This window comes from Pteropus medius, unplaced genomic scaffold (genome assembly GCF_902729225.1).
Source record: "Pteropus medius unplaced genomic scaffold, Ma_sr-lr_union100, whole genome shotgun sequence".
In the NCBI taxonomy this organism is placed as follows: Eukaryota; Metazoa; Chordata; class Mammalia; order Chiroptera; family Pteropodidae; genus Pteropus; species Pteropus medius.
The window spans coordinates 23,070,238-23,098,021 of NW_024340696.1; the positions used below are offsets into that span (position 1 = coordinate 23,070,238).

The 27,784-nt window shown below is 30.0% G+C and overlaps 1 pseudogene; it reads right to left on the reverse strand.

Annotated features, from left to right (window-relative positions):
- Window positions 1-4,927: 4,927 nt before the first annotated feature.
- On the reverse strand, window positions 4,928-5,046 carry LOC120609875 (uncharacterized; annotated as a pseudogene).
- Window positions 5,047-27,784: the final 22,738 nt, after the last annotated feature.

Genomic DNA, 27,784 nt, shown 5'->3' on the forward strand with positions numbered 1-27,784 from the left:
TAATTTGAAAAACTCACTTTTGAGATTTTCTTCCTATATGATGCTTATTCTCTTTTCTCTTCTATTCTGGTAAGTTCAAATGATCTTGAGGAGGCTAGAACTTCATCCTATCTACTCTATTTGCAAATTTAGGCTCAGATGAGAGAAACACGAATATCTGAAACTAAAGTGCTACCGTAAGTTGAATGTGTTGTAGCTCTGAATTTTTCATCTCTCTCTTTCCAGACATATTATGATAATGTATAATGCTTAGATGTGGCTATTCTTATTATCTGTAGTTTTTAAGGACTTGGGACATTTTTTTACTTAATTTTGGATACCTCTAGATGTTGAATTCATTAGTAATAATCTGTAAACTATAAAATTCTGTCTCACACCAGTGAAACCTTATTCTAATAAAGGTCTATATCTCTTTCTAAAAACATACTATTTCCACTGTAATAACAATCACAATATTTATCATCGACTAGGTCTTACTATGGACCAAGAACAATTCTCTTAGTATTTTGTTACTTCACAGTCAGTAGTTTTGTAATTTTACTCATGAAGAATCTGAGCTCACAGGTTTTGGTAATTTGTCCAAGGTCATAAATTTACTAAGTGGTAGATTCAGGGTTTTAGTATATTGCATTTTGGTTTTAAAGCCTGAGATAATCTCTAATTTTTGAAATAAGTTGTCACATCTTAAAGTGGGTAGGATTCCTAAAAGGAGAATTTGTTAGAGATTCTCAGGAATTGCAAATAACCTATCAAGTAAATGAGAATGAGTTTCAGAGCAGAGATTACTTTAGTGTCCAGGGATCTCTAATCTTGTCTGGCTAGAGGGAAGAAGAAAAGAACCTGAATACCATCAGTGATTGACATAATGAGCTTTCTTTTTGAAGGCACTACTAACATTCGATTCCCAATTCAATCCTTTATTTTTCTATAATTATAATCCTGTGCAACTATCTTGAAAATATCTGAGCATATTATAAAACTATTCTTCAATAAGAACTGAACAAGGAACTTGAAAGTGACAAGATGAAGTGAAATATTGAACACAGTGAAATACATTGTCTCTCCCTTATGCGTGTGCTTTTAAGAAAATCTAAACAAAGCAAAATATTTTTTAAAAAGCCACTGAATTGTTGGTAAAACAAAAAATTGAGATGCGAAATACATAATTTAGGATATTCTTTCTGACATTCTTCCAATTTAAAGCTAACTTCAATAAATCTGAATGCAGGGTTTTTAAATATGTTCTAATACATTTAAATTGATTTATATTAATATTTAACTTTTCTACCTTCTTAAAGATATCAGGAAAACCACATGAGGAACGAAAAGTAATCTACGTGAAAAAATTTCCTAGTAAACCGTAAAATGTTTGTGTCTATGTGCATGTGTGCACATATGCGAGTATGTAGGTATGTTTGCTAGAGTACATTTTATGAGGGCATTTAGAGACATAATCATGAGCAAATGTAGTTTTTTTCTAATAGCCAAGGCAAATGAAGCATGCCTTCAATTAGAAACTTCTGAAAATATACTGTGATAACCTACTGAGAATGGAATTGCTTTTCTTCACAGCATCATACCCACCTCTCTTTAGAAGTCCATAGTATAGAGTATGTGTTATAAGTGCAAAATGCTCTTCCTAAATCATTGTACTTCCTTAAATGTATTTTGTACTTCAAACACTATTCTAAGATTATACATTTGATTTCTTGAAAATGCTGCTTTTAGTGTTCAATATGTGGAATAAGTGAACCTCAAAAATCTTAGAACTCACGTGTTATATAAATGAGTATGTGAAACTCTATATTAGGCTTTTCTAAAACATTTGAAACATTTAAATCTCCAATTCCCTAATGTTTGATTATTCTGTTTTGGCAGTTAAAGATTAACTTTCTATATCCGTAAGCAAAAATTCAGAAAAAAGATATTTCTTACCTGATGTTAAAAGCAAAATAAATATATTCCTAGGAAAGAGTTGGGCACTGCTATACCTGCATTTTGGTAATGATAAGGTAACACAATCAATACCAGACCTTTACATCTACAATTTCTTTTTGTTTTTTGATACTATTGTAAATTGTATTTTCTAAAAAATTTAACATCTAATTTTTATTGCTATAGCATAGATATAAAATGGATTTTTACATATTGATTTTTATGGTACAACCTTAACAAACTCAATTTTTATTTCTGGTGCTTTTCTGTTGGCTAAGGAGCTTTCAGCAGTCCACTTCCATTTCTCTTCTCCAATTCTTTTTCATAAATTTAACATTTACATAAACGTTATAAACACGATGTATGGCTACTACTTTTGTTTTAGACAATTATCATTTAGTATTATTAAAGATAAAAAAAATATGAATTTGGCATTTATCTTTATTTCATTTCCAGCACTTTATTTTTTTGTAAAGAAAGAAATTCACATTTTTATCAAGTATATTCCTTCTGCCTGAAGACTTTGTCTTAACATTTATTGAACTATAGTTATATTGCCAATTAATTCTCCCAATATTTGAATGCCTGAGTCTTTATTTCCCTTTATTTTCGACATATATTTGCATTGGATATAGAATACTGGTTTCAGTTTTGTTGTGTTTATTCTTTTAGAGTGTAAAAAATATTATTCTATTGTGTTCTGGCTTACATACTTTCCGATCAGAAGTTGTTTTAATTCTTCTCTTCATTCCTGTTATAAATGAGGGTTCTGTTTGTTTGTTTGCTTTTTCTGACTGCAAGAAAGTTTTTTTTTTGTCTTTCCGTTAAAGCAGTTTCAATATGATATGATTGTGTGTGTGTGTGTTTACTATTTGTCCTGTTTTGAATTTTTCAAGTTTCTTAAACATATAAAGGTCTGTCATAAATTTATGGAAAAAATATAGCCATCATTTCATCAAATATTTCTCTACTCTTCTCTCTTCTTCTTTTGGCATTCCAAATTGTACAAATATTAATACCTTTTATATTATCTTGGATGCAGTTCTTGGATGCTTTGTGCAGTCATTGTGTCGCTGTGCCTTAGGACTAAGGTCTTCCCAGGCATTCTGCCCTGTCCAGCTGGAGGCCTACTCCCAGAAAGTATTCCTTCTCCTCTCCTACTAATAGGAGGATGTTTTTGTTTGTTTATTTTTTCCCTAGCAACAATGTATTTTCACAAGTGTTCTAAGGGGCCCAGGATGTGTTACTCTTTGCATAGTGATTTAAGGTTTTTATTCCACATGAGAAAAAGGAGAAAGAATCCAAGTAGGCTCTTTGCTGTTTCATGCAGTGGCTGCTGTTCCCATTCCTTAGGAATGGGCAACCAGAAATGTTTCTCATAGCTCTCACTTGCCCCCAGTCATTTATATGAGCACACATTATGTCCATGAAAGTGAGTGGGAGCTAACACCCTTTGTGACTGTGTCTCCCAGTGATTTCATATTTTCTTACTTGGCATTTGGCAATTCGTTACTTTTTAGCTGAATTATTTTGACCTGTCTCCTGTCTTGTTCATCTGCCTCAGATTAACAAGTGTTTGTTTACCTTACTTAGAGGCACCATCTTTTTAAAAATTTTATGTTAATTTATTGCCTTGTGATTTCAACATACTGATAAATTTTAGAAAATTTGTGAACTTTCAGGTGGTTTAGAATCATTGTTTTGTTATTCTTGTTGTAAGAGTAGGAGTGATGCTCTTTTTGGCATTCTACATTATGATCAAAAGCCAAAATTTCTGCATATTAAAATATATTACATAATCATTATAACCATTATACATATCATTTTGTGATTATAGAACAAAATTTGACATCAGCCTTGGTATGTAAAATATTGTATTTTCCATTGATTAACTTTCACTTCTTTTTCTATTTTTTTCCTTGCTGATGATTGTTACTTGATACTTTACGTTTATTACTTTTATTCTTAAAGCAAAATAATTTTAGCCCTTGATTTTTTCTCATTTGTTTCAACTCTGAATAAGTTATGCATGACCTGTTGAAGAATACCACAAATTGGTACAATAATGTAACCATAAGACATTTCCCTACTTTTGATTGATACATATTACACATTTAATAAAACATATATATATATATATATACATATATATAATTTTTCAGTTAAATTAAAGTCTATGTAAATATATATTTTTTTCATTTTGGTAATGTTGATCACTGTCTCATTCACATGAAATTTTCAAATTTAAACTGACATTCTGTTTTAATAACAAAGTTCATGTTTTAAAAAAATTCATTTTATGATTAAATGGTTTTTTCAGCCTGAGTTTTAGCAAAGCACCTTGTAGTATAACAGCATAAATGAGAGAGATCTACTTTTTAAAAACCATTCATTATATGTAAGTTTGAGTTCATTAATCGAAAAATAAAGTCAATAATAATGCAATTATATCTGCCATAAGATACTTTTTGAAAAAACATCGAGAATTGAGGAAATAGTAGACATTTAATTAATTTTTCTAGAGAAATTCGTAATATTTCTGGGTTACTATTGTAATTATTCACGAGATGATCTACATGTATTATCTTTTCAATGAGTTGAAGACAATGCCTCTCTCATTCTGCACATGGCCTGTTCTAAACTAATCTCATAATTCTCATAATAACAAAATGCTTGAGTCATTATTCTGTAAAGCTTCGACATCTTTTAAAATATTTATATATTTTCTCTATTTTTTTATTATTGACACATCTAGTGCCAAGGGTAAGAAAAGACACTCTATACCTGTGAATATGTAATGAAATGTAACTTGATTCATACTCTATTTATAAATTTATTGATCATAAATAATATTAAATCAATTCAAATGCTTTATTTTATTTTATTTTATTTTATTTTTATTTTATTTTATTTTTGGCAAAGCAAAATTTGATTGACCTCACAGATTGCAAGGACCTTGTCAGCTTATAATCCTTTATTTTTTTATTTTTTACACCTACAGCACCTGGTCTTCCTAGGTGATCTCCCATCCAAGTACTAACCAAGCCCAACCCTGCTTAGCTTCTAAGATCAGATGAGATTGAGCTTGCTCAGGGTAGCATGGCTATAGACAAATGCTTATCTTTTATGTTTTATATTTATTTTATGATTATTTTTGTGTCGATAGTACCAATTGATCTTTTTACCAATGAGGCTATAACTTCAATAAAAATTATCAAGAATAATATATAAATACATAATTCTAATGTACTATACAATGATTTCGGTAGCTTTAAATAATTCTCTTGTTTTTTTGATATTCTGTATTTTGATATAATTTCATATTTACAAAATTTGAAGAATTCTGCAAATAACCCTCAAATTCTCAGATTTACCCATTGTTAACATTTTCCCAATTTGTTTTATCACTTGCTCACTCTCGTATTCACAATCTTTTTTTATCCATACATATGCATAGTTTATTTCTTGTTCCCTCTAAATAACTTGGGAATAATTTGACATCCCACCTCCTTCTATTAATAATTCAATTATTAACTAACCTTTAATTCATAGTCAAATGTTGTTGATTGCCTTAAACATATTTTCGATAACTTTTTAAATGTCTAGTCCACGAATCAAATCAGAATTATATATTGCAATTAGTCATCATGAAACTAGAGCTTCCTTTATTTTGAAATAGTTCCTCAGCCCTTGTTTGATATTCATGATCTTGGTATTTTTAAATGTCAAGCCAGTCATTTTTTTTTAATGTTGAAATATATTTTATTACATATTTTTAATTAATAACATTTACCCAGGTTTTAAATGTTTTGATAAGCCCTTAATAAATTTGTAGACATCAGATATTGTGCCTATAAAGTTGTATGTATTTAAAACAAAATCCCTGGGAAAAATCAATCCTTCTTCATTCATCAATTGAACAAATTATGGAACTCCTCTTCTGGGCCAGGCCTTGCACTCACAATGAGAATACAGTGGTGAAAAGAATATGGTCTCTACCCATATAGAATAAAAAGTCAAGTGGGGAGAGTTATAAATATTTACCCAAATATATAATGGCAACTATTATTACATGCTGTAAAGGCATTGGAAGAGTATAGTGAAAGAATATAATCAGATATCTATTTAGATTGGTTTGGAAGAAGAGATGTCTGTCCTATGGATGTGACTTTTGACTTGCATCTCAAAAATGAATAGTAAGTTAGATGAAAAACAATTTAAAAATTGGAACACGGTGTGTGCAAGTCCTGGATGAGAAAGTGAAAATCACAGCAGGAGGAACACAGAACTGGAGGATGAGAGTAGTTTAAGGTAAAGACAAAAGGTCTAGCTGTCACCAGAGTATGTGATTCTTTTCATGTATATTAAGAGTTAAAAGTTTATCTTAAATGCAATTTTACCCATGGAAAGTGTTTAGACAAGGAGTCACATGATTAGATTTGCATTTACTTCCATAAAGTTACCTTTACTCTCTCCACTTTTTAAATATAACTGTCTTAAGTATTTCCTCTACATTCATTGAGCATCACATCAGATGATATTGTAATTTTTCTTCAACCATCAAATATGATATAAAAAGTACATGAGACAAAGAATAGTAATTTTTTCTTTCAGTTTTTAAAACCCATTTTGTTGTTCTTTCCTTTTCTGAAGTTTCAAAAATTCTGTTATCACTTTTCCTCTGTTTAGAGAATTCCCTTAGCCATTCTTTATGAATAGATTTGCTAGCAACAAATTATGTTTTCCTATAAATATAAACATGTCTATATTTCTCCTTCATTCCTAATATATATAGCTAGATCTAGAATTTGTGATTGACCCCCTTTTTTTTTTTTTTTTAGTACTTAATAATGTTGTACCACTTTCTTCTTTCTCAGTTCCCAGGTAGGTCCTGCTGATACTAGGGACAGGGAAAGGAGAAGCTGTGAGTGTCAACTAGTTTTGCCTCTAAGATATTGTCCTGCCTCGTGGATGTCAGGTGGATATGAAGGCTCAGTTCCCACCTGATGCTTATGATGTGAATGGGTGCTGTGGGTAGAACAGAGTGATGACTATCCCTGCTTTGCCCTAACTCGGTGAGTTAATGCTGCTCAGTGATGATGAAGGCTTAGTTCCTGAACCCCACTAACACTACCTTGAGGTAAAATCAGTGTGCTACCTGCCACCTGACCCTGCTGTCTGAGGGGTTAAAAAACAGCTCCTTGCTAGGTCCAATTGGCATTACCCTGCCTCCTGTTTCCATTGTTGGGGGGTAGAGTCTGAAAATGTACTTTTTGCTAGGCCCTGCTGAAGCCACAGGGGTGGAGGATGTGGGAGAGGGGGTGCAGTTTTTCTGTTGGTGTTTGGCTGGAGCTGAGCAAGTATTGCCAAAAAAAGGTTTCTGTTGTTAAACCACCCTTTTCTTGTCTTTGGGCGAGGAGGAACAACAGTTTTGACTTAGAGCTTTTTGTCTGTTCCTGTGAGCAGTTCAGGACAAGCTTCTCCAGCACTCTGTCAAGATGTATGGGAAGTAACAAGGAGACCATAGAAGCTCACTGCCATTTGTCGGCTAGGAAAATGAAGCATTTGAAGAAAGCCTTGGGTAGGAGGGTGCAGAATGAGGAGTCTGGTTAAATTTTCTGCAGGAAAGTGGTAATATCACAGTGTGGAGGCGAAGATGGGTAAAATACAAATTCAGAAAAAAAGAGAATACAGTATAGAGAAAAACATATTTGTCTGTTTCTCTCTGGAGTTGTATGGGGTAAACACATTTTTTTTTCAAAATCATTTTCTTTTATTATATATATAAATGTTAGTCTGAGTCCATTAGAACGCATTTGACACATTGAAAGAATGAGATAGGTAAATATAAAATGAGCTATTAGACAGCACATTTAAGTGGTTTGTTTTTCACAAAATATCCCTTAAAGGAGACAAGGTGTCTGACATCTAGTTTTTTAGGTGTCTTTCTCTCCAAAACATATCTGAACATCCAATGTAGAAGAGAGGAAATTGGGTACCTCAAAATGATTCTTTTAAGAGCTTTTCTTTAGCTCCCAAAGAGATTTGTTTGTTTCTAAGAGATTTATTTTGTTATTATCACATCTGAAATGCACTAGGAAGAAAGAAAAATACTTTTTCTTAGCTCAGAACAATAGTAAATCAGCTATCCTAAGTGCATTTCTGTCTTAAAGATTTATTTTGTTTTGTTATAATTGAGATGAGTCAAGGAGACAGCAATATGGAAACACTCTTGATTCTGCATCAAGACAAAGGTCAGTAACTTAAGACTCAAGTATTCTCAGAGTAAAAACACTTTTCTAAATTTCTGTTGATGGGAAATACTGCTCTAGTGGGGATTAGATCCGTCAGTGCACAACACTAAGAGCCTGCTCTCCACCAAAATGTTAGAAGAAGCAAGTGTTTTAGGAAATATATTTTGTACTCTATTCTTTGGATATATTGAGAAAACTACATATAGAATAGAAATTGCTGTGTTACTGAGATCATCTTGCTTCATGCATTTTGAGATAGCTCAATTTGTATAGTAGAACAATTTTATAACATATTAACATAGTTTTTCCAGGCACCCATCTTCCTCACACAATTAACATAGCTGGCTTTTAGGTTACTTTTCAATTTGCCATTCTACATTTTTATGTAGAATATTAGTTTTAGTAGATAGGAAAGATCACTCAGAGAGGAGTTCTAATCTTTGCAGTATGACTTATGATCTTTGTGTGCTTGGGAAACATTTATAACTTCTATTAGTACCATTATTTTCATCCATTTAACAAAATGATAATGTAGATCAAGCAGAGTAAGTTTAATATAAAGAGTGCTTATGAGTTACAACGTCCTGTGTACTCTATGAACAGTAGATATTGTTATATCCTTAGTGTCAAAAATGCACACCACCACAAGTATTTTGAGAATAAGCCATGTTATAGAAACTTGATAACACAAACTCAGGAGATACTGGAGAGGTTAAAGTCTGGAAAAGATGTTAAAGGATCAGAGAAAAATTACCTTCTTTTCACTTACAATCATGGCATGAGTAAACAAGTAAGAGTTTACAGGAATATCAAGAAGCTAATCTGGCTGGTGACATGGACTACAAAGTGGGAGCTCATAGATCAATGAAAATAGTCATTTCAGCTGCTGCCTTTGTGGGCCTCAAGTGAGTATTTGGTGATGATCCAGGGGCTGTTGTTGTCAAGCAGGGCCAGCAGATGTGGGCACATGATTGACATGGAACAGAAGAGAGGCAAGCTAAAGATGTGACCACAACAACCTTCCAAGTATAATGGCCTCTGCTTTTCTTCCAACTTCCAAATTTCACACAAGTTCCTTTCTTGGCCAAATCTAACTAAGATTCACTCCTGAAAGGTGATTCAGGGAAATATAGTTCCCAGCTTTACACATTGCTAAGCATCCAGACAAAATTCAAATGCGAGCTGAGAGCTGAGTAAAAACATTTACTCCTCTGAGTAAGTCATTAAATTGGAAAATAAAAAGCTACATATTTTTTTCTCTTGACTTTGATTTAACAAATCTTTACACCTAACTTATGATACTTGGTCCTTTCTACCCGATATAAAATTTATTTATGCACATGTTATGATGGTTAATTTTATGCATCAACTTGACTGTGCTACAAGGTGTCAGATATTTGATTAAAAATTATTCTGGGTATGTCTGTGAGAGTGATTCTGGTTAAGGTTAACATTTGAATCTGTACACCGAGTAACCAGATTGCCCCCTCAATGTGGATGGACCTTAATCAATTCATCGGAAGTCTGAAAAGAAGAAAAATCCGTGATAAAAGAGAACTTTCACGTTCTATCTGACTGACTTTGAGATGGATTATCAGTTTTCTTTTGCTTTTGGACTCAGACTGGAGCTATGCCATCATTCCTCTGGGTCTTCAGTTTGCTAATTGCAGAGCATAGGATTTCTCAGCCTTCATAAGTGTGTGAGCCAATTCCTTACAATCAATGCTTTTTCTCTTTTTCTCTCGATCTCTTTCTCTCTATATATTTTTCTTTCTTTCTTTTACCAAGTGAGTTTAAAACAAGAATGCTGCTGTCTGCAAGCCAGGAAGAGAGCCCTCTCCAGAGGCAGAATTTGCCCAGGCTGCCATTCTTTGATCTTGGATTTCTCAGCCTCCAGAATTGTGAAAAATAAATTCCTGCTGTTTAAGCCTCTCATGTGTGGTATTCTGATATGGCAGCCTGGGCAGACTAAGACACTAATACACAGGATATTCCTGATTTATTAAATTATTAATTTCTTGAGGGTACAATATTTATCTATTCATTTATCACATTGATTCCTACATAAGAACTTAGTAGTTATTTTTGAATGACACATAGAATCCTTACTAAGGGTCAACTTTATTAATTTCCAGGATTTACATTGACTATCAAGCCTGTTTAAAAGCATCACCTTAAAAGATGGAATCAAATCAATGAATAAGAAATATTTATGATCACTATGTTGATATTATAAAAACATCGTTCTAAACTACTAGATATACCTTAAAATTTTACTCTCTTAAATTGTTTAAATGTCCAAAAAAATTAGAAACCAATTAATTTATTAAGATTTTTATGAATTTTCAAAGGTGAGAATTTCCTTGTAAAAATTATCATAAAAGTGAGACATCAAAAACAATAAAAATAGCAGTTCAATAGTCTATTGTTTTACCATAGAATTTACTTTAAAAATACCTGTTGAATAAAAACGAATAAAAACATACAGGGAATTTCTACATAATACAATCAATATTGTATTCTAAGCTTAGAAAAAAATGATATGTGCAACTGATGACAAGTAATTAAAGTGGCATGTTCTAGACATTAAACAATAATCAGTATTGACTGAAACAGTCAACTGATCTACAGTGTTATTTAATTACAAAAATAGAAACAAAAGTACCAAAACTACAATAGTTAAAGAGGCTGATATAACGTCAAGAGGCTGATATAATGTGTATAACTGAAGATATACATATATGTCTAGAAGACTAATTTATTTTATATAAGTATTCAGTCAAATATTTTCAGGCTTAGAGAGATAGAAATAATAAGCCTAGATATAATCTCAAATTGGGGCTATTCAAAAAATATTAGGATTTATTTTATCTTTATCAGTATCTTTCTCTCTAAAGGAGTGTGTTTTCAGAGCTGTTTTAAAGGATGGGAAACTTTGAAAAAACTGAATTAGCAATGTTTCTGAAACACAATTTGAAAAGGATTGCTTGAAAATACAAAGGAATTAGACAGTAGAGTGTAGATCTGGTGACAGCCATAAGTAAAAGAATTTGCTCTTTTCTTTTCTATGATTTTTTTAGAGGGGATTCTGACCAAGTTTCTTTTCTTTTCTCTTCTTTTTATCTTAGCTAATTTTTTTTAAATGTTTACTTTTTCTATTTAACTGTATAAGTATAGTTTGTATATAATCTTATACTGGTTATATTAGTTTCAGGTGTACAATATAGTGGTTCGACATTTTTATATCTTATAATGTGATCATCCCACTAATTCTAGTAATCATCTGGCACCATGCAGACTTATCACAATCTTATTGACTATATTTCCCTTTCCTTTTTCATCCATTACCTCACTCTCTCCCTTCTGGTAACCATCCCTTGGGCGTCTGTTTTTATCAGTCATTTTTGTTTTGTTTTGTTTGTTTTGTTTTGTTTTTAGATTCCACATATAAGTACAACTATACAGTATTTGTCTTTCTCTGCTTGACCTACTTTACTTAGCATAATACTCTCCAGATCCATCCATGTTGTCACAAATGGCAAGATTTCATTCTTTTTTATTGCTGCATAATATATATATATATATATATGTATATATATATATATATATATACACCACACACACACACACACACACACACACACATACACACACACATACATATATATACACACACTTCTTTATCCATTCATCTATTGATGGATACTTAGGTTGCTTTCATATCCTAGCTATTGCAAATAATGCAATGAACATGGGGTGCTTATATCTTTTCAAATTAGTGTTTTCATTTTCTTTGGATAAATACACCAAAGTTTCTAAATCTCCATATCTTCATTTATAAAGTACAAACAATTACCTATGGCCAAAAATTGAAAGAACTAAGTGAAGCTATGAACATAGTCTTTAGCACATCTAGAATAAGAAAAGTACTAAAGAATTATAAGCTCTTAAAAAAAATATTGAACAAGTACACAGGGAATGGAAAAATTAAGAATTTTAAGTACATCTTTTAAAATCTGTGAAAAAATTAGAATTAACAACAGTTATTACTTTAGTATTTTAATGTAATTGATACAATGTAAGCACAATATTGTTCATTTAACAATATATCTAGAATATAGCCTCAAAACTTCAAAATAATGCATGAATTTTAACAACTGAATATATCTCCGGATAGAAAAATACATTCCTAAAACTTTTCTAAGACTTAAATTTCATTGAATACATTGGTAAGTGATAAGCTGAAGAAACCACATATGTATATTAACATTATGCCATGATTTCAGTCAATCTCTCATAAATGTGATTTTGTTTCACTATGTGGTATCAAAAACATGTTAAATGCAAAGAAAAGCAACTGATATGCTAATTTTTTGAATTAGACATTTCATTAGGATAATGCAGCAAAACATCCTATTTTTAAATGTGTTCTGCACTTTACTAAAATAATAAACTCTTAATTTCTAGTGCTATTTCTTAGGTTGAATATTTTGTCCTTTAAAAATATGCAGCCTACAGCTTATAGAAAAAGCGATTTTACATATATAACAAATGCTGAATTTTATTCTATGTTAAAACTTAAGGAATAGACTCTTTAGGGATAATGAGTTTAATCACACATGAAGGAACTAAGCTCTTTAGAGCTTTAGGGGCCTATTGATTTAAGTTGTCTTTTCACCTCTTTAAAAGGTAGACACTAGCATTTCCTTAATGAAGATTATTTGACAAAGAAAATGTATGTTTAGAATGTGGCTGAAGCCTAAACTACCAGGGATTAATCACATATTGCATCATTTTATCCCAGGTCATGCCCTGGGAATTATCGCATCCTTATTTTGAAAAAGAAGATACAAAAAATACAAAGCGAAACTAGTGTTGAAATTCTCAAGGTGTTTTCTAAACCACAGAATCCTCGATACCTTCTAAATTTGCCAGCATCAATCAAGTAATATAAAGTGCATGTATAATTACAATTTGTGATTTTTGTATGAAAGAACTGAAACGTTCTACAAGAAACTATGAAATAATACTTGGAAACTGCTTGATTAGATCAAAGATCAAGGCTTTGGTTTTGGTTTTGCCATGAATCTGAGCAAAGTTTGAGACATCTAACAGCAGAGAACACATGTCTGGAGCTCAAAAAAAGAGTTCAAGGATGGAATTATAAATTTGAGTTTTATGTACATACAAATTGGTATTAAAGTTATGAATGTGGATGATACTGTCAAGAGTGACAACATAATATATAAAAGGAAAAGGCAGGGGTCCAAAAGGACAAGTAACTTCACTATTTTTTTAGTCTGATAGAAGAGGATTAGATAGTAAAGTAGTTCAAGGGTTATTAGCCGTAGAGGTATAAAATAAAATGGGAAACATGACATCCGGAATTTTACAACCATGGCTTTTTGATAGAATAAATTCAAATTTGAAATAGATTCAGAGCCTTTGTCTAGGGGTTCCTACTTCAGTTTAGGTAACATGTTAAATCAATCAGAACAGGAATAAACAAAGAATGAAGAGAATACATTTGTAAATTTGCTAGAAGAGACAATGAACTAGCTAGAATGGTCTTAGATATAGAGTTTATTTTTGTCAAGACAGAACATGAGTAAGCACAGAAAACACGTTTGTAGAATTATAAATTTTAAGTAAGGGAAAATATTTTGAATAACCATGCTACAATGTGTGTTTATAGACCTTTAAGGATATCTTCTTAACTTTCATAAAAATATATGAGTTCACATTTCAAATGTAAGATTTGAGGAAAGTATGTATATATATACTCACACACACACTTAAATGTACTATGATCACCTCCACAGTATCGCATTTTGAAACTCATTGCCTTCAACCACCTAGCAAACATTTGAAGCAGAAAATAGAAATTTAATCTCCTGAGATTTCTTTATATGTATTTTCTCTGAACAATGTACATTTTCTTTCATTCACAATTACTTGAGTCTATCAAGTACATAATAGAAAACAATCTGTTTTGAAAGCAGCGGCTTTTATTTTATTTTTTTTGTGATGTAGGCTATGCTGCCGGTAAAATGAAAAAGCAGACAAACATGCTCTATTAGAAAGTATCACTTAAAGGGCTATTTCCGATTAATAGATACCAATTGTTTTAACATAAAATCTCCAAGAGAGCAAGTTATCAAATGATCCCTCTTTAATAGCGTAATACACATACAGTAAATTAAGTATGACTTCTTTATATGGTTAGTGTTTAGATTAAAAATGTAAATAATGCCCTAATTGTCATGATCACATCTCTAAGGTAGCTGACTTAGACTACAAAGATGTAATTTTAATGTTACTTTTGAAAAATCTCAAGAATATAGAAAAATGAAACAACTAAATTGTGTATCTTACCAAAAACATGCTGATCTTAAATACATACATATAATTTTGATTTCAGAGCTATTAAAAAAACATAAAGACCTATCTTAAAAATAGAGAAGGAATGATGGAGTTTGTTCATTAATCTATTAATATGTTTGGGAAAAAATAGTTTGGAAAATTAAAAAAGGAAATAGGTCTATTTCAAATTATAAAATAATAAATTTAAACATGAAACAAAAATAATGTATCAATTTAAAAATAAAATCTATGAGAGTAGCAAATTAATTTGTAGAGGGAATTTACATTAACTTTATTAATTACTCTTTCATTATTTAACAAATTAGTTACATATCTTTGTAATAATTTTAGTTTTACTATACTTTTATTAACCAAGAAATACATCCAGAGTCTCTCTTGGTATATTCAGATACCTAGTTCATAATGTACAAGATAGTTAGCGCAATCAATAAGAGACAAAAGAAATACTTGCTTAAAATGTGTGCTCCCAGATTTCCATCATTAAGAGAGTTTGCCTGCTGGAGAGAAGCATTTTGACCTCCCTAGACAAGTTTATTTTCTTTATAGCAGTAACACTTGTAATTGTGCTAGAGTGGTAGTCTAAGAAATTTGATTCCTAAAGAAGATTAACAGGACTTGAAATGGCAATGTCTCTGAAGCTACAGTTTGCGCCGTTTTAGTTAAAGGCAAGAACATTAATGTAAGAATATTCCTCATTGCCAAAAGCTGCCTCACAACAAAAAATCTAAAAGACCAGGCATAGGCTTCAGTTGTCCTTCTGTTGGGCAATAAAAGACACACTTTCTCTTTTGAACCAGGAACCATGAATGTAAAGACGTGGTATACCTTAAGACCAGGAGGTCTTAGTTAGGACTTCCTATACTCTGGTCTGATAGGCACATTCTTGCTACATTACTGGCCCCAAAGACAGCTCCGTAGAAGTCTCTGAAAACTAGGTTCAAATCATTAATATCCATGTTTTCAATAAAGCATGATGAAAAGCTAGTACAAACTCCCTGTAATTTGCCTTGGATCCATGGTTACAAAAAAAAAAAATACATCATTAGTCAATATATTACATACCTTGTCTAGTTGTCAATATCATTGTAATACATCTCTCACTTTAACAAACCAACTCGGCCTAATTTCAGATTCTCACAGCACAGCAGTCATTTTTTTTCTTCATTTCCTTCTTTGATAACAAGATATTTAATAAGGTATTTAATTTGGATATCTTGACATAATAAACTACTTCACGTATTACATACAGATGTTATCACTGTTGCCAAATAGCGGAGTCTTTAGAGTTCTTTCAATAAGTTCATATAATTACCTACTCTTTTTTCTTACTAAGGACTGTCATAAATCCAAATAAAAATTAGACATAGATAATCTTTTATGATGATCCTGGTAGAACAATATGCAGCATTCACAAGTTTATCATCCTTCTATTTGTTTTTTAAATTGCTGTTAGTCATAATCATCTGATTGGCTCTTTTACATCATATTTGTCCTTATAATTAGAGAATTAAACAGTGTACATTTACATTTTTACATCTTTGAAAGAAGATTGAAATTACGTTAAACCTGGGGATTAACAGTGAGAAAGGAAAGGTTGTAAGAAAAAGTAACTCTTCAGGATGTACCCATCAAGTATTTTTTTTGTCTTCTTCTTTTCCTTCTCCTTTCTCTTCTCTTATTTCTTCTCCTTTTTAAGGAAGAAAGCCACTCTGAAAAACAGAGCCTTCTTATTCCTGGTAGATTGGATTATTGTCCACGAGTCATTCCCTCTCGCTACAACCACTCTCTTTGCCACGTAATTTGTGCTGTCTCCTTTTAGAAACAGAGTATATTCCTTTGTCTTTTAACTTCAGGCATGACTATGTGACTTGCTCTTGCTTATACAATGTATGTGAAAATAACAATGTGCTCAATTCGAGTCTCCGCTCTTGCACCTATGCCATTAACCAGCTGAGTAAGCAGAACCTTTCCAGTTTACCCCTAAATCTGCGAGAAATATATGTTATTGGGGTATTCAAATGAGAGAGTAAAAAAAAAAAAAAAAGGAAAAGTTTTATTGATGAGATATTATGTATTATAATCTCATTTTAATAATGTTAATAAGGTTTCAGGGGGTGAACCAACGATCTCAGTGTCATCCAAATAGTAAATGGCAAAGCCAGATTTCCAACCCAAATTGTTTGGACTCCAAAGATCATTTTATTTCCATGCAGCATTCATGGTATTTCCACGAACAGTGAGTAGGCGCCCTAGGCTCAGCAAGCTCAGATGCCTATGCTTCTTGTTTCTTTGAAGTAATTGAGAGTTTTTAAGAATCTTTTTAATTGAAGGTTTAATTCTAAGGTGACATATACATAGATAAAATCTACAAATACATCAGTAGATATAAAATTTTAATTAAATTTTATGTAACTAAAAGTTGTTCATTTTGCAATAAATAAAACAATGAAGAAGTAAAGAAATATTTCAGTAGTCTCAAATATGTCACTTTCAAAAAATCTGATGGCATATCATTCACTTAGATGAAGTTAAGGAATTCAGTACAAGTACGAAAGATTTAAATTTTTCTCATAATTTTTTCTTTCATTTGAAATCTGTCACCAGGTGTCATATTAAGTTGGCTTAAGTACAGCAATTAGAATCAGTCTGTCTTTTTTTTTTTATGATTAAAAAGGTCAAAGTAGACAGATCACTTGGAATTGTAAATATGTCTTATTAGGCTAGCCAATTTTCCATCTTTTAATTTCAGTGAAGAAATTTTAAATTACAAAAAGTTTTAATAACAATGAGAAAAACATCGTATGCATATTAGATATTTTTATCTCTTATGTAAGCTAATCTGTCTTAATCTGCTAACTAATGAATTGCTTATCATTCTCCCTTCTTTTTGAATACTTATTCCATTCATAGTTTAAAAAACTCATTTATTTTAGCTCATATTCTATCTTTAATAAACCATTCTTAGACCACAGTAAAGGCATTAAGCTTCAAAGTATTTCCATTTTTGCCTTTACCTGCTTTTCAATATCAAGTCAATTTCCTGCAGTTTCACTTTTAAGAAATCTACTTTCTCTTCTTAACCCATCATCACTATATCATCAATCTTAGATTGATATTACTCCAAAACATTCTTTTTCAATCAAATAGATAGAATGACCCTCCCTAACTTCATTGTTTTAGCATCTGTATTTAATACAAATTGATCCCATCCCCCTGTCCGCAACAGTATCACTCTACTACATCTTCTAGATCAAAATTCAGTCCTTTCAGTAAAGCAAACCTGTCTCTTTTTTTTCTAAAATCAACCAAAACAAGAAGTTCAGAAAACAGAAAATATATTAAACGAAATCAGAAAATACCTATAAATGAAACTATAAATGAAATCTATATAAAAATGAAGAAGATAAAAGCAGAGAAAATTGAACAGACTGAAACCAGATGCTGGAAGCTAGGTCATAGGCAATATCAGCGAACTACAGAAATTTCTAAACCAAGGGGCATGTCCTGAGGATCATCAACAATCCCTTGTTTAGAACAGAGGTTAACCATGGAACTCTCTCAGAACCCCATTAATATCACAGAATGGAAAGACAGAAAGCACCAACCAAGATGGTTGCAGAGCAATATCTTTACAGGAAGCAATTTAGCAGCCTCAAATATCTATCAAGTTAAGCAAAGTAAATGAAGTCTCTACTCCTCAATAAATACTTAATTTTTATTGATCATTAATTATTTTATATTCATTATTAATTCAATATTAATTATTTTATAATCATTAATTATTATTGATGGAGTGAGTCAACGAAATCTTAAAATTTTAAAATTTTGCCAGAAAATTTCTCTGTCACCTCTGCCATGTTCTACCTAAAGCGCATTCAGGAAAAAAAATATCTTCATCAAAATGTAAATATTAATAAAAAAAGAGTCAGAAAACAAAAAGATTGAAATAAAAATGTAAATGAGTAAAACATAAAGTACATAAAACACAAAATATTTGTTTTAGAGAACATAAAAATCATGGAAAAAAGATAACATTTTTGTGATCTAAGTGAATAAAATTGATCTTTTGGAATCAAGAGTAAAATATCAAAATATCGATACATTCAAGATAAAAAAAAATGAGCTGGAGAAGATAAAGTATAAAAATGTGAGCCTTGAAAATATGTGTGAAAGAAAAATAAGACCACTTATTGAAATAAAGAAATAGAACAAATAATGGAGAAGAGACACTGTTGAAGAATCATATCTAGAAATACATGAATCTTAAGAAAACTGAGTAGAGTAAAATTTAACAGTTAAAAAAATTAAAAGTATCAGTAAATGAAGAGATATAAAATTGTTTAAGGAAAAGCACTATACAGGTAATGGTGTTTATGAATAATAACAGAATAAATAGAATTGAAAAACTATTTAAATATAGTTTAAGAATTTTTTTTTCTGAGTAAACAAGGTGAATTTAAAGATAAAAATCACATCATGTCCCAGGAGATTAAAAAAACATATTAATTGATTAATACTGAGACACATACTAATAAAGTTATTAGGAAATGCATTTATAAAGAAATATAAGTGCAAACAATAAAGTAAATAAAGAGTCATCGATAATGGGAAAAGATTAAAATGGTCCCTGCCATCTTTAAAGCAAGATTTGAAGTGAGGAAAGGAACAATTTCTCCCAAGTTCTCAAGAATCTTTGGCATGATCCAAATAGTTTATATTCTGTTAAACTATTATTCACTTACAAAGGAAAGCAAAGAATATTTTCCAATATAGAAGAACTCTAAGAAATATCTCTAATAAACAAGTTGTAAAGGTTGAAATTTTAGCCGAGTGATAGAACATTAGTGAAATTTTAATAAAAAATTGACAGTGGATTTTGAAGCCACAACATATAGACCTAAGGCTAAAATAATCAAAGAATAGTATTTATAGAATTTTAGCATTTTAGAATGATGTAGAGATAATAATACATTAACATAAGTCAAAATATGCAAGTGAAAAATAGATGAACTTTTACATCGTTGTTAAAAAACATGTTTTTTAAAGTTCTTTAAACAGTTATCTTGTATTCTAACTATAGTGCTTTTCTTCCATAGTGTGTGCACAGAGCTGGACAAATAGATGTATTATGATTCTTAATTATAAAAACCATAGGGTAATTTTTTGTTTATTGTTTCACTATAATTTTTATTAAACTAAATAATTGAAAGTATATAAGTAGTGTGACAGTTTCAAAACTCTATGTCTTATTTATATCAAGCTATTGTTTAAGCTAAAACAGATAAACATATTCACGACCATCAACCTGCTGGTATAGGCACTCTTGCAATCTCTAGAGCTGTCTATGCTGTGATTTAAGTGCACGTTGTTTAAATATGCAAGTGTATTTTGTGTATCAACAATATTTGCCATTCATTAAAAGAGTAATAGTTCAAGCAATACTATGCTGTGAAAAGTTTTCAAGGAAAACTATATCAGAATAGAATGAATTTAAAGAGTTGACCAAACTGGTATTGCATTTAGGAAAAACAAAGAATTTGTGTATTATGGATGCACAACAGAAGTAGTTATTGGTTTGTGAATTCATATATATTGTATTGGATCTTTAAATATATAAACTATGATTGCAATTTGCTCTTTATTAAGTATCATTTGTAATGTAATGTGAGGAAAATACAAGGATGTTTTCATGCACACAAATAAAGTTTGAGTTCAGCATTACATATTATTCTTTAGGGTAAATGAAGCTAAACTTTCCTGCCTCTATTTCTTGATAAAAGCAAACAAGAGTATTTGAAATTTCTAAAGTAAAAATAAATTCAGTACCTCATCCGTCTTACCTATTAGAATAATTTTCTAACACTTTCATATAAATCTCATATGGTCAGAAAATAAATATCAAATGACATTCTGAAATCTGAGGTTAATGAGCCCTAGTAATTCCTATTGTAGGTACTGATTTCCTTATAAACTAGGGAAGATTATAACTTATTTATCGTGTGAAAATATCACATTATCTGCCTCCAGATCAAATAAGAATATAATCTAAATTTAAAATAGTGCTAATATTTTATAAAACACAAAAGTAACTTCAGTTTTCACTATGCAGAGAGAAATTTTTCAAGTACCTCTGTAATTTGAGCATGTATTAACATTGGTCCGATATTCATCCACTACATTAAAATGCCTTAACCCAGTGCTTTTAAATGTGTGCTCCACCACCTTTATAATGTGGATGCCCTCTTTAGAGCTTAAGCAGGTTTCATAAGATTATGTTATAAAATAAATTCACTCTATGCTCATTATTTATGAGTGGATTTAAGATTTTTCTCCTCTGTTATGGCTGCCACAACTTCAAATGCCCTTACCCAGAGCAAAAATAAGCCTGTCAGATCAGTTTATAAATTTATTAGTTGAAAGCCTCTTTAGGACACATAGAAGTTATCTATATTGAATTAATTATCCAAACACAAACGCACTTTATCTACATTCAGAACAGATTGTTTCTGGGTTGAAGAAGTGCCTTTCTGACTGGCCTGCATTGATTTACATTAGTTTCGCTAAAAATAATTCAATCATTTTGCCCTTTTTTTTCTCACTAAAAAGATGTTTTCTTGCTTGATGATATAAATGTCGTTTGTTATGGAGTCGTTATTAACGATTAAGAAAGACAGCCAGGTAAAACATACTTAACTTTAAAGTATGTTTTCATTTAAAAAATGAAAATATCTTATGATGTTTGAATATACTATTATTCAGGAACATGCTAATAAACACAAAAATGAGATGTCATTTACCCATTAGATTTTTCAAAAGCAAGAGTGTGGTGAAGTTATTACTCTTATATCTTGTTGTTGACAATAAAAATTAATATCGTATTTAGGAGAGTAACCTAAAAATATCTACTGAAATTTTAATGTACATAATCATTGAGCCAGCTTTTCCATTTCTGAGATTCTATCTTACAAAAATAATCACATATGGACAGAATAATATATATGTTTATAAGTTTATAAAATAGTTCATTGGCACATTACTTATAATTGTTAAAAAAGGAAATAATGTTTATTATAGAATTGTTTTAAAATCATCATTACTATATTGCATTTTTATATAATAGAAATATGTATAATAATCCACTCTGGAAATTTAAGTAGAAAGTATGAACAATAAAATTTATAGATGATAAAGATCTCTAAAGACACTCAATGTACAAAATAATTTTCATAATATTATGTGTACTATTACTTCTGAAAATAGGAATAAATTGATGATTTTTTGTTTGTTTTTTTGTAGATGGACTTTAGTCTTTTATTCCATATCTATGTAAAATTTTAATTAAAAATTTAAAAAAGTAAAGGTTTATTTCACAACACATTGGGTTCTCTAAAGTATATTATACATTTATAAAAAGGATGCTTTGGAATATATTTTAATGAATGTTGTGGTACTAATTTTTTAATGTTTAATTTTTCTATATAGAAAAGCTAAAATTTTAACGATTGTACATTAAGGTAGTAGAGATAAATGGTACAAGTCTTGATGTATATATATGCACTAGTAGTCTTATGAGTAGATATATTACTAATATATGTACTTACTAATGAGTAGATGTATATACTTACTAATTTAAATATAACATAATTATTTGCTCTGAATAAAAATACCAATATTAAAGTATTTTGTGTCATTTATTTTTTATTTATGATAATGTAACATAATATCTACATTTCTTCTTGGTTTTAAAATTACTTTCAGTGTCTCTGGAACAATTTTGAAATATAAAAATATCTATGTATGTATCTATATATAAAATTATAAACTTTTATATCTCTCCACTAAATATATATCATCTTGGTTGAAAATAAAATTTGAGTTCAGGATTTTATCTGCTCTGTAAACTCATTCATAGAAATCAATTTTTTTTCTCAATGATCAAGGTAATAATAAAATATCCTAATCAGTACAAGAATTTTATCTCTCCTCATATTTACTAGTGCTAGAACAAAATTAACTAAGATAAACTAAACTATTCTTAAAAAATGATAAGAATTATACCTGTATATCTAATAAACTGAGTGCAACTTGGAATTATTTTTAATGTCTGGTGTTAGAGGGGAGTTATAAGGTGAAGGCCTTAGGACTCCAAGTACAGGTTAATTTCTTACCATTTTCTTGTTTTATTTTTAAGACTTGTCACTAGACTAATATATTTGGTCCCTTATTCTATTTTTATTACACTGTGGTTTAACAATTGCCAGGAGAATAAATTAATTCTCTGTAGTTTTCCTTTCTTTTTTCAGAAGGATGCATTATTAAAGAACTTCATCCCATTACAGCTTATTGCACTGTATGTTCCAATTCGCCTGACGAATATGTTAGCACAAATAGACAGAGACTCAGTACATTTTGGAGGAAATAAGTAGAATCAAGAAAATGTTATAAATGTTATCATTTCTGACTTACATTTTACTTTGTCAGTCACTCTTGGTAAAGTAAAACATATCCTAGTAGCTATAGGTTTATTCATAAACATGTCTGATGAATTATTTTGATAATATTTTGTAATACTTCTATAAGAATCATAGTTGGTTTACAAAAATATATTAAGTATTTTGTTTCTTATAAATTAATATTTTATCAATAAGATATGCCTATATCATCTTACTTTTATTTTTACTAAAATTTAGTTCCCATATACACCATAATTCTTAAAATTACCTGTACCACCTGGAACAATAAAAAGGCCAAAATATTTTCTAAGTTTTAAAATTTAATTTTGCAGCATTCTAAATTAAAATAAAAATAATTAATTTTGAAGTATAATTTTGGAAAAGACATAGGCCGATGATGAGATTTGCAGTTCAACATAAATTATTTTCATTGTTTTTCTATTATTCTATAATGGAAGTTGTCACCAAAATAGCAAGATATTCTGCAATTTGATTACTAATAATATGTTTATATAATAATAATAATAATTAAAAATAGAGTATATGTATTAAAAGTATCATTTTGGTTTTATTTGAATTATTTAATCATTTATTTGCTTTAAAAGACAATAAATATATTGATTATTTTTACTATAGTATTTTCCTTTAAACATTACTTTTTAATGTTAATTAATGACAAAATTGACATAATGACAAAATTTTACTGAAATTTGTATATTTTAGATGAGCTACTTTCAAAACTAAACTTTCGATCTGTTTTGATGACTTAATGGTATTTTCAGATTGATGGTCAGTGTACATCAATTTCTAAAATGGTTGGAAAGTTTTAGAAGGTTGTGGAAAAATTAGTCATGAAAGATCATTGTTATAACTTCATTGACTACCATGTATTAAGAATGCACACAGTAATACAGAAATTCTTAGATTTTGCTGGAGGATCATCATTTGCAATTTGAGATATCTTCATGCATATTTGTGGCATTTGCTTATACAAAATGCCACAGGTAAATTTTCCTAAAGTCTGTTTGCAGGATAACTATGTTATCTTCATCAGTCTTATCATCTTCCAGACAAATAGCATGCACTCTACAAAAAGTTTACTAATAGGAATATTTGCACTTGAGAAAATCATAAATCTAATAATAATTGTTATCTGTCCTACATGGCTTTTCTTAGGAATTATAACCAAAACAGTTGAGTTATAATCAACAAATGGTTTCATTTATTATATCTGCTACAATAGCAGATATAATATAATATATAATATAATTTGGTTTTGTATTAATCCTTTGAAAATATATATCATTATTATTTGGTGAGGTGTTCATAGTCTGAATTAATGCCCTACTATAATGCCAAAAGATTTTCTATGATTTCTATCAGATAAATAAAATTCACATTCGCATACACATTAGCTTTGTTAAGTGATCTTCTGAACATCAAATATCACTATAGCACAATTAAAATTGAGTATGCTTTGAGTTCAACAATAGCACACTTTTGTTTTTCTCATTTACTTATTACCTCAGTTCTTTTTTATTAGTAATATATTTTAAAATTAGATGCCAGTCCTTAGCACTATTGATTAAATTCATGCGTTTTATTTTCTTAGTGTTTAATATAAATATATTATAAATGTTGCTTATGTTCTCATTATTTAGTTAAAAAGTATGCCCTTTGAAAATAATGTAAAAGAACATTTAAAAGGGCATGATGTATCAATTTATCATCCATCTACATATTGTTATTCACAGCCAGTGGCCTTTCTTTTCTATTACCCTTTTCTCTCCTCCCAAATATTATTCTAACTCAAAATGTTAGCCTTTCTTCCCTATTCTTACATTTCTACAAAATGTTCATATTTCTCTTTTGTGTCATTATTTTCATTATTGCAAGAAAATGAGACTATGCTCCAGGTGAGGAAGTCCATCATGTCACAGAAAGTTAGCCACATGATCATAAAAGATGTACCTGAACACAATGTCCAATTAAGCCTTCCCTTTACTTTAATTCAGCTCTTACTCTTGTGTATGCACATAACAAAAAGAGGTGCTCTCTTCAGCCTCCCATGGAGAGGTAACATACTTGGGAAAAGTTTTTGAAATAGGAGTAGAATGTTGAGAGTGGTGGGGGTATTAAAGGTATTATATAGCACATTGAAGTCTTCTCTGAAATCAAACACCATAAACAGTGATAGATTGAGGATAAACCTACTTTTCCTCCTGCTCCTGAGTAGGGAAGGAATATATAACGCTTTTCCACTTTCGCTCCACACTGGCCTACCTGATCTGGGATGAGAGTGAGAATTGGAATTACTGAGACCATTATATGGACGTCAGGGGAGACCTGCAGTTCAAACATTTAAAAAGGAGTGCCTTCACATCTTAATATAATGTCTTTGGCTTCATAATGCCTGTTGAAGAGTATCTTCTAGGTAATCCGTCAATAACACATAGAAATATCATCCATGATGGATACAAGATTTATACCTTTCAAGGTTTATATATCTTGGTATGCAAAAAAAAAAATTAAGAAAACAAAATAACTATAAACAGAATTGTCAGTGAACAACATGTATGTACGTATTCGAATAAAGAAAGACTAAATGTATTCCACAATGCAACTTCTTTTTAGCCAAATGTAAAAAATGTCATAGCCTACTTCAATATCTCTCAACAGGCAGAGAAATGTGCTGTAGAGAAATAGGGGTGGATTAACATATAGCAGTCAAATATCTTATACTTGCAAATTTTCCAAAATAATATAACCACATGAACACATTGCTAGTGTCTGTCTCAAGACCTTAGTGGAGCCAATATAAGTGTGGAGCACTAAATCTTAAGCTTTAATAGATTCATAGTGAATTTAAATTAATGATCATATATATTTTTATACATTTTCCTGCATTCCACTTTGTTAAACATGTTTTATGGATGCATATGTGATAAGGCTTATATCTCTATCTATAAGGTTTGTTTCTTTATCTATAAGGAGCTCTTATAATTAAATATTAAACTGGACAAGAGAAATAAAAAATGAAACTTTCAAAATATTAAATACAAATGACCAATAGACATAACATTATTATATAACAAGTATCAATAAAATCCATGCCATTAAAATGGGATAGGCTTACGAAAAAAATACAATAACAAAAAACAGCATTGGTAAAGATGTGCTATATCAGCAAGAAAATTGATGTTACTAAAAAGTGGTTCCACCTTTCCAAAGAAGAATCTGTCTGTATATGAAGAGCTTTCAATTGTTTATGTCAGTATCTTTATAATTTATCTTAAATAGTCTGAGATAAATACAAATAATTTTATACACTTATCCATTGCAGCATTGACTGGTTTACCAACTAATTTCAAAATACTAAATATGACATCATATTAGAGTTACTTAATTTTATGCATGTATCCACAAAATAAAGCAGTTTTGAAATTTATGTTTACAAAGCATTCCTATTAAAATATTATCCGAAATAAAAGTATACAAAAAATGTCATTCAATTTTGTCACATACCGGTTAGGCTACAGATTTATATTTAAAGAGAAACAAACTTCTAAAAATGTCCCTAAAATAGTAACAGTAGATGGTCAAATTTATATACAGATATGCATTTTTATAAATTTATAGAGATTATATTGTTATAGTATCACTATAATTTTTATAATTTATAAAATCTTCCAAAATTGACTCAAAGCAAGTATATTCTTTAGAATATCTTATTCCATTGTCCTGTTATCAATTATTTTTTATTAAATGTATAGTTTAATGTAATATTTAAATATTTTTTAAAATATAAACTATATGAAATATGAATTTTAATAACCTTATACTTTTTTATTCTATTTAGTTCCTCTGTGTTTAATAACAATACTAAGTAGCATTTTGAGCAATTTAGAGTTCACTAAGCAATTTACCTAATACAGATAGTTTACATATTTAGAATTCGTCTAACAATCCCAATCCCAATTTACAGACAAGGAAGTTGAGATTCTGAAACATTAGTCTATCCAAGACAAAGTAGCTAGTATGAATAACATACATTAGTCTATCTAAGACAAAGTAGCTAGTATGAACAACATTAAAGTTTTAAACCCAGGTATTTTTGTTCTCAATTTATGTGCTTCCTCCATGATATCACATTGCCTCACAGATTATAGATAAAACAAGGAAGAACTTACCATTAATATTTACTTATGAGATTTCTTATAATCAAGCAGCTTATGACATGAACTGATAATCAAAATGGCAACCTTTCTTATAGCTAATTGATATCATTTTTCCAGATTTATTCATTAAATACACAAAAATCTGTAACTGACAATGGGCCAGGTAAGTGTTATGAGTATTATAGATATGCAAATGATACATTGTAGATCTTTATCTCTTTAGAGATGCAGGTAATTTGGTGAAGAGCAGGTAAGTGGTGGAATCTAATATGCATTCTAGTACTTATTACAGCCTATTTGCTTTAGTGCAACAGGTTGGATATTAATTTTAATGATAATCTTTGTTCATGTTTCACACTTTGCTGAGAAATGATTCTATGTATTTTATTTTGTATGATAATTTTAAATTTCCTGAACTTATTTTAATTTTATATTGTTATTTCTTTACATTTGCCCAAAGGCCTTAAAAATAGGCATGTTTACAATGGATAAATGGATAAAAATAAGGTGATTTTTTTTTTCTGAGACACCTAGTTTATATTTAGTGAAGCTTAGCTGAGATCAAATTACATGTTGAAAC